Source organism: Alligator sinensis, unplaced genomic scaffold (assembly GCF_000455745.1).
Source record: "Alligator sinensis unplaced genomic scaffold, ASM45574v1 scaffold647_2, whole genome shotgun sequence".
Lineage (NCBI taxonomy): Eukaryota > Metazoa > Chordata > Crocodylia > Alligatoridae > Alligator > Alligator sinensis.
In genome coordinates, this window is record NW_005841832.1 from 5,369,350 (window position 1) to 5,379,956 (window position 10,607).

Sequence of the window (10,607 nt, forward strand, 5' to 3'; positions counted from 1 at the left end):
ATGTCATTCTCATTTATTATTTTGGCCAATAAATCTGCATGCTCTGCACATACTTTTTAAAGGAATGGCTTAGCCATTCCTTTATTTGATCATGGACCTATAGAAATGACCTGTCATTTTGAGATACCCAGTCCTTCTTATGTTAATCTTCATTGCAGGCTGACCACAAGTTAAGCACTTGAGGATTAGTCAACAGTGAGAAGCCTAGCCCATTTCAGCTAAACCACATTGTTCTTACCACTATGTTGCTGTCACATCCACTCTTCTCCAGAGCATGTTCTGCATCTGGACTGGTGTTGTATCCATACAAAAGCCACAGAATATCTGGGCACATGTCCTGTGGTTCATAGTTCATGGTGTTGCTGTATGCTCATATTTGCAGAATATTGTGAGTCAACTTGTATAATGTCTATGCATCCTGGGGATCATGGAATGAAATGGCATAGGTCTTGAAAAGTGTCTTCCTGGCAGGGCCCAAACTGGTACAGTAGCAGGCTGTTATTTGCTGAAGATACATAATACTTAATAATCAGGACCCATGACTGATGGTGTTTGTATGGTTACTGTATGTTTGGCTTGTCTCAGCAGAAATTTCTGGCAAGAGATAGTGGTGGGTGTTTTAGAGGTGCCTTTTGACTGAGAAAAGAGGAAAGCACTAGCTTTCAGTTACAAGTAAAGTCCTAATAAGAACAGTTGGAACCATATGGGGATGGATGAATGGACTAACCTAATGCTGCTTTGCATCAAGATTTGGGTGTAATCTTCTACTAATTTTTCTGTCAAGTGACACTTGGCTTCTTATTGGGCCTTCTACTCTGGAAAAGAGTGGGAATAAAGAAACTACAGGCAGTCAAGCAGTGTAAGACAAAGAGGCATATGCATTTAGGCCATTTCTAGCTAGGAGTCTGAACACCAGTAGATGGCAAGATGATACATAAGAATCAGTAATCAAGGGATTGTTGGTAGGGTCTGGAGGATCATCATCTATGAGTTGTGGCTGGCTATCCCTGGATGTTTTCACTGTGATTACCACAGTTAGCAATATAAGTTTGTTAAAGATTTGCCTGATATTTCATGGCATGGTGGTTACCTCAGCATTTGGCCTGGATAGAGGCGTATGAATCCATGAATCCAGAATGTATTAGAGTAAATCCAAGGTAAGTCTATAATGAAGAATAGGATAAGAAGCCTATTAAGTCTCTTGGCTATCTACTAAGATGCTAGATATCCTTATAAAGAATATATCTATTTACGATGGTGAAAGTATGATTTCAGTTGCTCAGTTTTCTCATAACAGTGGCAATAATTTGACATAGTTGGTTTATAAAACTGGATTGTCATATCCTTTAGGTAGTCATTTTTCCATTTTGGGTCAGCTGAACAGCTTAAAATAACCTGCAAGAGCTGTCATTATGTCATCCTGATCCTGCCACACCTGAACAGTGGCATATTTATGAACCAAGACATGTTCATTCTCTGCTACTGCTGTTAGGCAGCACCCATTACACTCAAAGCTTTTTGCAATGCATACTGCTGATCTATGGGTAAATCCTTTGCCTTCTTTGTTGTGCTTCCCAAGCACCTGTTATAGCTTTGTGTTGTTAGGAAGCCATGTGTCAATGCCAGGATGTGGGTAGCCAGGCCTAGGAACCAATCAGGAATCAAGACCACTAGATAGGGGGTATTAGACAAAACAAGTAGAGTCCAGTGACAAGCCAGGTTCTTCCTGCCACCAAGAGTGCTATTGTGGGCCTTTTCCAGTATATATTTTGCACTGGTTCAGTTCCTTGATCTAATTTAGATAAGACTTGTAGACTTGAAATCAGGCAATTATTTGGGCCATAGGGAGATTTGGTGAGCTGTCTTGGGCCAGATTAACCCCCACTCCTCCCACGCAACAGCATACCAAAACTCTCTAAGTGTCTTTGCTCCACACTCAGTTGGGTGGTTGGGGTGGGGCTGTGGGTGCGCAGAGAGTGGACTGGGATGGGCAGGTGGGACCAGTTCTGCAGACAGGGGCATGCAGGGAGTGGATGAAGGCTCTGCCCTGGGCTCTGGCCCCATACTGTCACTGCCCAGTGATCCTAGGGTCTTCATGGAGATCAACTGGAACCCACCCAGGCAAGGCATGTGGCTATGTGGACAGGATGGGGACTTGGATGGGCAGGGAGCAATGAAAAGAATCTGGGGCTGGATCCTGGATCTGGGGCTGGATCTGGGATATTGGGATAGTGATCGTGCAGGGCCTGGCCTGGGGTAGAGCTGTGATCCACTCCCCACATGCCTCTGCCTGCAGAACTGGCACCCACTGGAGGGGTGTGGAGGCAGCAGATTGTGGCTCTGCCCTGGCCCTGTGCTGTCACCACCCTGTGATCCCAGCCATTGCCCACCCATTCTGCTTTGGAACATTGCTTCCTGCCCACCTGCAGCCTCATCCCACCCATCCAGCCACGTGCTGCCACCCATGTGGGTCCCACCCCTCATGGTGGGTGCAGGGTGGACCTGCTGGGGTGCCTGGGTCTACTGGTGGAAGCAGCTGGAAGGAATTGCTGCTGCCGGAGCTTCCAGGAAGTGAATTCAGCTGCTGTGCTGCTCCAGCAACATGTGCCATGGCCCAATCTGCCCCTTATGCCTGGGCTGTGTGGGACCGAAGGACCTGCTGAAGGCTGGACAAAATCTCTTGGTAGGCCGGATCTGATCCACAGGCTATATTTTGGCCACCCCTGCTTTATATGCATATTGTGCATAACTATGAAATATAACAATTAATAGCCCCTTAAATAACACTAGTACCTCTGTTATAAAAGTTTTTTCCATTAGGGATATGCACCTGTTGGCAGTTTTTAGACAGGAAGCCAACAATCCTGAAAGCTGCAGTCTTTGGGGAGAGATTAAGGACTGCAGTTACAGCAAGAGCATAAGCACCTGCTCTCACTTATTGCCCAAAATAATTGATTTCTCCCCAATTTTTTTTCTTCGTAATATTTTTTTTTTTATTTTTGACAATAACTGAAAGCTATTAAAGTAAGAACAGCTGAAAAAAAAGCAATAACAAAATGACACTTCCTCTCGCTGCTGTCCCTTTCATTCAGGGACAAAGAGATTCATTCTTGTAAACTGTAACTACTGTTAGCACCAAAAGATACACTAAAGTTGCATCAGGAACTATACTTTCAAAGCTGAGGCTCCACTTTTGCAGGTGCAAATCAGGTAATTAGTTGAATATAGCCTTATATTCATTTCAAAGGAATTCTACAATGAGAAGACTACAGAGACCTTAGGTTTGGATCCTCAGAGTTATTTAGGTGCTACATTGTAATCAGGGGATTTTCTGATTACAATGGAAATATCTTGCCTAACAAATTGCCTTTCGTTGTGGCGGCCAAGGCATTGGTGGCACCCTTGTCTTTTCTGCTCTCTTCCCATTGCATGCTGTAAGATTTTTTCTAAATCAAATGCTTTGTGGGTGTGGTTTAAGAGAGACCCCAGAGTGTATGCCCTTGTGAACTGTCCTAGACAAACGCTTATTGCACAAATTGGAGGTAAATGCAGAGGACTGGATTCAATGGCATGGAAAGTGTCTTGTAGTGTTATGTTTCTAAGTCTAAGTATCTTTGAAGATTTGGGTATTATCTCTCACTGGGTACATTTGAACGTGTGCCCAGGAGCAATAAACTGTGGGGTAATAAACTCCAGAGTGCACCTAAGACTGCAGCACATCAAGCTGGGTTGGAACAGCCTTGGCGGGTATGGGGTCCTGGGGGTGAGCCAGCCAGCCTGGGGCTTTTTTCCCCTGGCTCAACGTGCTGTGGAGGGGCTGGCTGGGGCACGAGGATGCTTTAATGTGCGGCTATCCAGCAGGCAGCCCCTGAACTGAAGCACCCTTGTGCGCCAGCCAGCCAGGGCAGCATCTACACGTGCATTGCTGCAGAGTTTTTTACTCTGTAGTAGGATAGTACTTTTAACCTGATGGGTGTGTCTATACAAGACACTAAATACACATTAAACTAATTCTACTGTGCAATAGCATGTCACGCAAAAAGCATGCTAACGCACAGTAGACTTAGTCTAATGGGCATTAAGTGTCAAAAAAGCAGTGATCTGCGCTAATGCACAGTAGTGCTGATTATGGCATATTAAGTTAGTAGCTGTTATTACAGGGACTAAACCTAATGCACTGTACTTATGGCACATTCATGAACATGTAGACGTGCCCACTGCAGGGCAAATTAGTTTATTCCAGCCTAATAGGGGTGCACTTGTAGATGCCAAGATGTTTACTGCACAGCTACTCATCTACTGCAAAGTAAATATCTCATGTAAATATGCCCATGGAGGCCTACTGACTTTGTCACATTTTATTTGGCTTACACATAACACAGTCAAGTAAGGCAGTTATAAATTATGAGGAACATGGTTTAAAAAACAGGGGCCTTTGTACATGCCACAAAATCGGCCTTTAAAGCAGCTTAAATGCCACTTTGCACCACTTTAATGGCGTTGCTGTTTGCATGCTTGGCAGTGTATTCTGCCTTAAATGACTTTGGTACGTAGCAAGATAAAACACCTCTGAGGGTGCTGGAAGCCAACGTGCTTGGGCCTTGGAGGGCCCTGTGCAGCTCAGGGGCTGTGGAACCCAGCGGCAGCCCGTGCAGGCAGGCTCCACTGAAGGAAAAAAAGAGTGGCAAGCTGGAGCCTGCCTGCCTGCCTGAGCTGCATGGGGGCTCAGTGCTTCCCTCTGTGGCTGTGGTGCCCCCCAAGACTGCCTGGGCTGGGTGCCAGTGGGCAGGTGCCACCTCGGGGGGGCCCCATGCAGCTCAGGGCCTGCTCAGCTTACTGGCAGTTTGTCCCCACCTCCCCACTGCCAAAGAGGCAGGTAAGGATTGGACCCCTACCCTTGTGTACACACCATGAGGGTTTAATTTGGCTTAATTCTTCCTAAATTGAAGCAGTGTTTTTAAAAAAACAGTGTTTCAATTTAGGGAGAACTGAACCAAATTAAACCCTGTGGCATGTGCAAGCAACCCAAGAGACACTCCAAATTTGAATAATCCTGTATTTAGGTATTTTTGATTTGTAATTGTATCAATATACCCTGTATTTTCAAGGTTAATTTATATGTGAACATGAAGTAAACTTATCTGCTTCTAAACTTAGAAAATCCACCCTTTTAAGATGTTGATGCTGTATTGTATTTCTTTGGATGCTAATGCAGTTACTAAGAGTCTGACTTTTCATTGACTTTCATGAGCCAGATAATTGCAGGACTGAGGTCTAAAAGACTAAGAACCAGTGTCTTATACCATGAATATGGCATAATTATGATCATTTTGCACAATAAATCTATCTCAGATTCATCTATTAATCTATCCCTGTTAAAAAGCATCTCTAAAATTCATTCATCATCCTGAAGCTGATGTAAGTTGGAAACAAAGGCAATAGAGGAAATTTATAGTCTGCAAGTGAACTGTATTTCAGTAGATAGCATACTGTAGAAAATATAATTAATTCTAATTGAATAAAATGAAGTCACAAACATTGTTTAAATTTATTAGTAAATAAGCTGCTGAGTGGCTTAACTGTGCATCTTGTCACAGCACAGTGTGACTATAGATGAAGGATTTCTACTGTGCACTGAAAGTGGAATTCACCTTTCTGCAGGGGTGGGAGGAACCTTCATGAGGGGAGCTAGCAATGGATATAAGAACTGATTTCATTATTGTTATTAAATTCCTGACATTTTAATGAGATGTGTCTAGGAAAACCCTAATTTATGTCCATATTACATTCAATTTAAATCCCTGCACAAAATAAAATTTTATTTTACATGTTAAGATTACTAAAATGCTATCAAGAGGATAAGAATGTTGATGCAAGACCCTGTGTTATTTCTGTGAGTGAGGCAGAAACCATAGAAACCTCTTAAAATAAAAATGGTATCTCTTTCTAACAAATAAGAGAGGAGGTACAATGACTGAAGAAGGATAGGTGTGCAGCTTCTGCATACTTTTGAGATTTTTCCCAAATAGTTGCTTTTTTCATTTGAAGTTTATGAGCAATTTAGCTTAAAATGAGGGTCATTAAAAGCACGGTATACCATACCTCTGTAAATACTGCAGTTTTATAGAAGCAGAACTCCAATTGGAGATAGTACATATTTGCTTTCATGGCAATAAAAACCTTAGTTAGGTAAATGTACAACCCTGAGTAATTTTATACATATAAATAGTAGTCATACAGAACACCATGGAATTATTAAGTGCAGAAGTAACTTAAAAAGTAACTCATATGCATAAGGGTTTGCAGTACTAGGAGACAGGTTCCCTGCACAGCTACTGAGCCACAGCAAATTTCACACACAGCACACAAAGCATAGGGATCTGACTGCATGGTCAATAAATAACAATATAGCCAGAGTGTAAAGAAAGTGTGTTTCCATCATATATTGTGTATGGGCCTCAGTCCTTCAACAGAAGTCATATGAAAGTGTATTGACTTCATTGGGGTTTTATACAGGGCTCTGGCTGAATATGTCAATTTCTAAGATTGGGCTTACATTTTATGAAAAAATGTTTTAATTTGTCTTTAATGGAAACAGTAAGAAATGTTTCTGTATCATGACTACAGAGCAAAGACTTTAATAACAAAGTAAACAGTTGTTATTAAAAATAGCATTTCCACCAATACTTTATTTTCTGATATTTTCTATTGGAGATAAATGTAGTTATTCTTATATAATATTTAAAAATTACCTTGCAATTTGTTTTAATAGATCTCATTATCAATTTTATATAATCAGTCTTGTAGGACATAAGCCTAAAATGAGCTTCATGAGGCAGATCCTTATACAAAGCCCTGATAGAAATCTGTTAGGACTGCACATGAAAATAAGTTTGCCTAAGCACAGCACATGGTATAATTAAGACTTTAATGCTCTATCTGACAAGCGTGCACATGCTTAAACTGTGAAGAGTGACTGTGAAATATATGGAGCCACTCATGGTAAGCAAGGTTGAGTGTGTGCATGTTCCTACAGGATTGGGGCCTTAGTGATGTCACAGCCTGGCAAAATTCTTGTTGCCTATTTGCCTAGGAGGAAGAAAAGGCCATTGTGATTGAGTAAAATACCATTAATTGGTCATTATTCTCACTTGTCAGGGTAAGAGGCAGTGGAAAAGATTTTAATTTTGGTGCAGTAAATTTTCTTGACAGTTTATTAATACAGGTGTTTCAAAAAGTGAATAGAACTTAGTGTTGCCATTCCTCCTCTTCTTTTTTAGCCATGCAATTTTCTTCCTTTAATAAGCACTTCCCCGGGGGCTTGCTCACTTCTGATTAAAATACTGGTTGGCTCCACCCCTCTGCTGTAATGTGATACAACTTTGCAGAAAGCAGGAAGTCTGGGGGAGAGTACCCTGCATCATTTCATAAGGTAAGAGTGATTTTTAAGGGTCTCTTGGAAGGAGAAATGCTTTGGGAACTGTGAATTAAAAACTAGTTTTGTGAGAATTAGGGGTGTTGAGAAATGGGACTCTTTTTGAGCAAGGTGTAAATAGTAAGGACGGAACAGGTGCCCTAAGGTGGGGGTTAGGAGTTTGTGCTGTGTTTGCAAGACATGAGGCTAATGTAAGGACTGGACACTTGTTTTAAGGCTTTTATCAGTGTTGATAACTTTGATAGTATAGATCCAGAGCCTACTGAATAAACATGAATTAATGTTGTTAATATTCTAGCACTCCAGCACTATTTCTGTATTACATTAAAATCTGACCTCTTTGAAAGGCAAAATATGAGCCAAAAAAAGCTATTTCTAGTCTTTTTATAAAGTAAATGGTAACATCATGCATTTAGTGTTATACAGTAATAAGTAAAAGAGGTACTTTATAATTATGTAGTAAGCAGGTTGATCTCTCTCAATGTGGGATGTTGATGAAGAGATTGTTTGATTAAATATTGATGTTGTTAAATTAAAAAAAAACAAATGAATGGACAATCCTAAATCCTTCATGAGTTTAAAGCATGGTTTGCCTCAGTGTTATACAATAATGTTCTCTCTTAAATTCTCTTTTCTTTATTATTGGATGAAGAGGCCATGCAAAAGTTCTGATCCTGTAAATTGGTCTGACTGATTTGAAATAACTCGGGGCAGGAGTGGAGCCACAGGTGAGATGGTAGGATGGTTGTAAGAGGACTGTGTCATTATGCAAGGAAGCCTGCTCTGTCAAACCACTTACAACAATTCTATATGTAGTTAAGGCTTTAGGATTGTGAATATAGTATGATAGATATTATTTTATGACACCTGTAGTATTTGAAACAATTGGAGTTTTAAAATTATTGTATGATTTCTTAAGGTGTCATTTTGCAGACCAGTATGTTGGTAGGATACCAATTTAATTTACACGAGTAGTGGAGGAAAACAGTGTGTCACAGAAATCACTTGCAAAAATAAGTGCAATGTACAGTGACACTAACTGATAAGTTCTGAAGCACTTCTGATGTCCACTTTGTAAATCTATGAATCCTTCAATACAATGTATTTAACTGTAGGCTACAACAACTTTCTGTGTTACATTTATGTAATCTAGCTGTGGACGGTAAGGATATATATAGTTAATATCCATGGCTGTCCTATTGTAATGTAAGGTCATAAAGAAATATCTAACTTGCAAAAAGATACCTTGAAAAAAAGACCTATTTTGACTTCCTACAGTTTTCTGGATTGTACTATTTAGATAAATTGTGCAGCAAATAATTTGAAAGTTTAGAAATCCTTTATCTCCAGGGGGTTCTTATGCTTCACCCTGCATACATTTAGTCATGAAATTAATAAGGCCAGAGAATTGCTAGTTATTCATTGCTGGAAGAACAATATTATTTATTTGCTGCCTTTCTATTGTAGGGTCAGTGTATTTTCCAAACTCTTGGCACTGATGTAACTAACCATATTATCTGTAGATATTTTTAGGTTTTTGTATACATACTTGCAAAGTACCTCTTAAAGGCTGAATCTAGATAAACAGTGGTGAAGGACTAGTTCCAGTTAATCTGGCTCTAGTTTCTATCATATCTTATCTACAGGCAAGGTTTTAAAGAGACCATCTAATTTGGCTTTATTCAGCAGACTGATCAAGCTCTGCCAAATTGCTTTTGAGTTGGAAACAAAAAAACCATGCTGCTTTACAGCAAAAACTAATGAAATTGCATTTTTTCATATACAATAAGATATTGTGTTGCTTGATTACTGTTCTTCCATAACAAAGTACTTAAACTGTTTGCAGATATCTATTCAAGAGGCTTCTTCCCTGTCCTGGTGAACTATAAACATTGCAAAACATGGTGGTCACACAAATTTAACTCTAAGGTGGCCTGTGTGTGTTTTCAGAAGGCTTGACCATGTCTGATAAATCTAGCTTATTGTTTTAGTATTTCTTTTTATATGCATTGTGATCACTCAACAACCAGGATCTTTTGGCTTTATTTTCCTTTGTTGACTGTGCAAAAGACTCATTGCTCTTCAAGGAAAATGTTTGTGATTATATTTTGCATATACTTTATTGTGATCTTAACTTTTGGTGAAGCAATTGGAGTTTTAAAATTTATTGTTAATCTAGTCCATTAGTTCAAGTGATAAGTAGGTGTGGGTTTTTCACTTTTTTTTGTGTGACCATAGCACATTTTTAGCAAATAATAAGAATGACCTTGTTTTGGAAATTACACATGATGCTAACATGTCAAGCAAATCAGTGTTGCTGACTGCAGATCTGTAATAATTGAAAAAGTAACTGTATAATTTTCTGAAGCAAACAACAACCATTCTATATACCATTAAACTGCTATGTAGGCTAAGATTGGGAGAATTTTGACTAGCACTTAACTGATCTCTTTTTTTTTTTTTATTATTATCCCTTAAATAAAACGATGTACTGAAGATGTTTTACCTGGGTTTATATTTCATAATTTTACTAATGTTTGATATACAGTGAGGATTTGCTCCCTTGCTGCTCTTGTATTTGATAGTATTTGAATTACTGACCTCCTCTGATAGCTTCATCTTTTGTCCACAGTGGGTGTGTCTACATGAGATGCATATTGCACAGTAGATTAATTCTACTGCATATTAGTATAGTTTTTGTAGAATTGGTCTACTACACATTGAGTATCACAGAAAGACCATGCACCTTTACTACTGTGCATTTATGCGGTACCTCATATTGGAGGTACTAAACGTACAGTAGAAAAGGCACATTCATGCATGTGTAGACATGCCCAGTGAGTATTGGGAAGCAGTTGTTACTCAGTACTCTTAATTATATAATTCCCTGAACCTTGAATTCCATGCCATTCTAAACTGCTGATGGCAAATGTTCAGTTTTCCAAGCAATTCAATTTTTCCTTTGTGGCCTCTCAAGTTTTAATGTAGGTCATAATGGTATCACATTCAGAAGGCTGTGAAGTGTTCCGTCTCATATAGTTATCACTGCTGTGGACTCATGGGTGAACAAGTCACAGATCTTGTATTGGTTGTCTACATCAAAATTTTATTGCAAAGTGAACTCATTATTATCTTTGTATCTAGGGTTCCCCCCATTTCTGCCCCCCCCCCC

At 39.7% G+C, this 10,607-nt stretch overlaps 1 protein-coding gene across 6 annotated transcripts in view; it reads left to right on the forward strand.

Annotated features, from left to right (window-relative positions):
* The window catches only part of FRRS1 (ferric chelate reductase 1), a 66,814-nt gene that overhangs the window by 30,306 nt on the left and 25,901 nt on the right, over positions 1-10,607 (forward strand). For 2 of the 6 annotated variants that reach the window (XM_025197392.1, XM_025197384.1), the window contains exons 1-2: positions 7,295-7,432; positions 8,088-8,163. The exons of 1 other annotated variant lie outside the window; for it this stretch is intronic. The gene's annotated coding sequence lies outside the window, so the exon portion shown is untranslated. Of the gene's footprint in view, positions 1-7,294; positions 7,433-7,609; positions 7,627-8,087; positions 8,164-10,607 lie in introns of those variants that run through there. 3 more of the 6 variants (XM_006015002.3, XM_006014999.3, XM_014517576.2) reach the window with 3 other exon arrangements.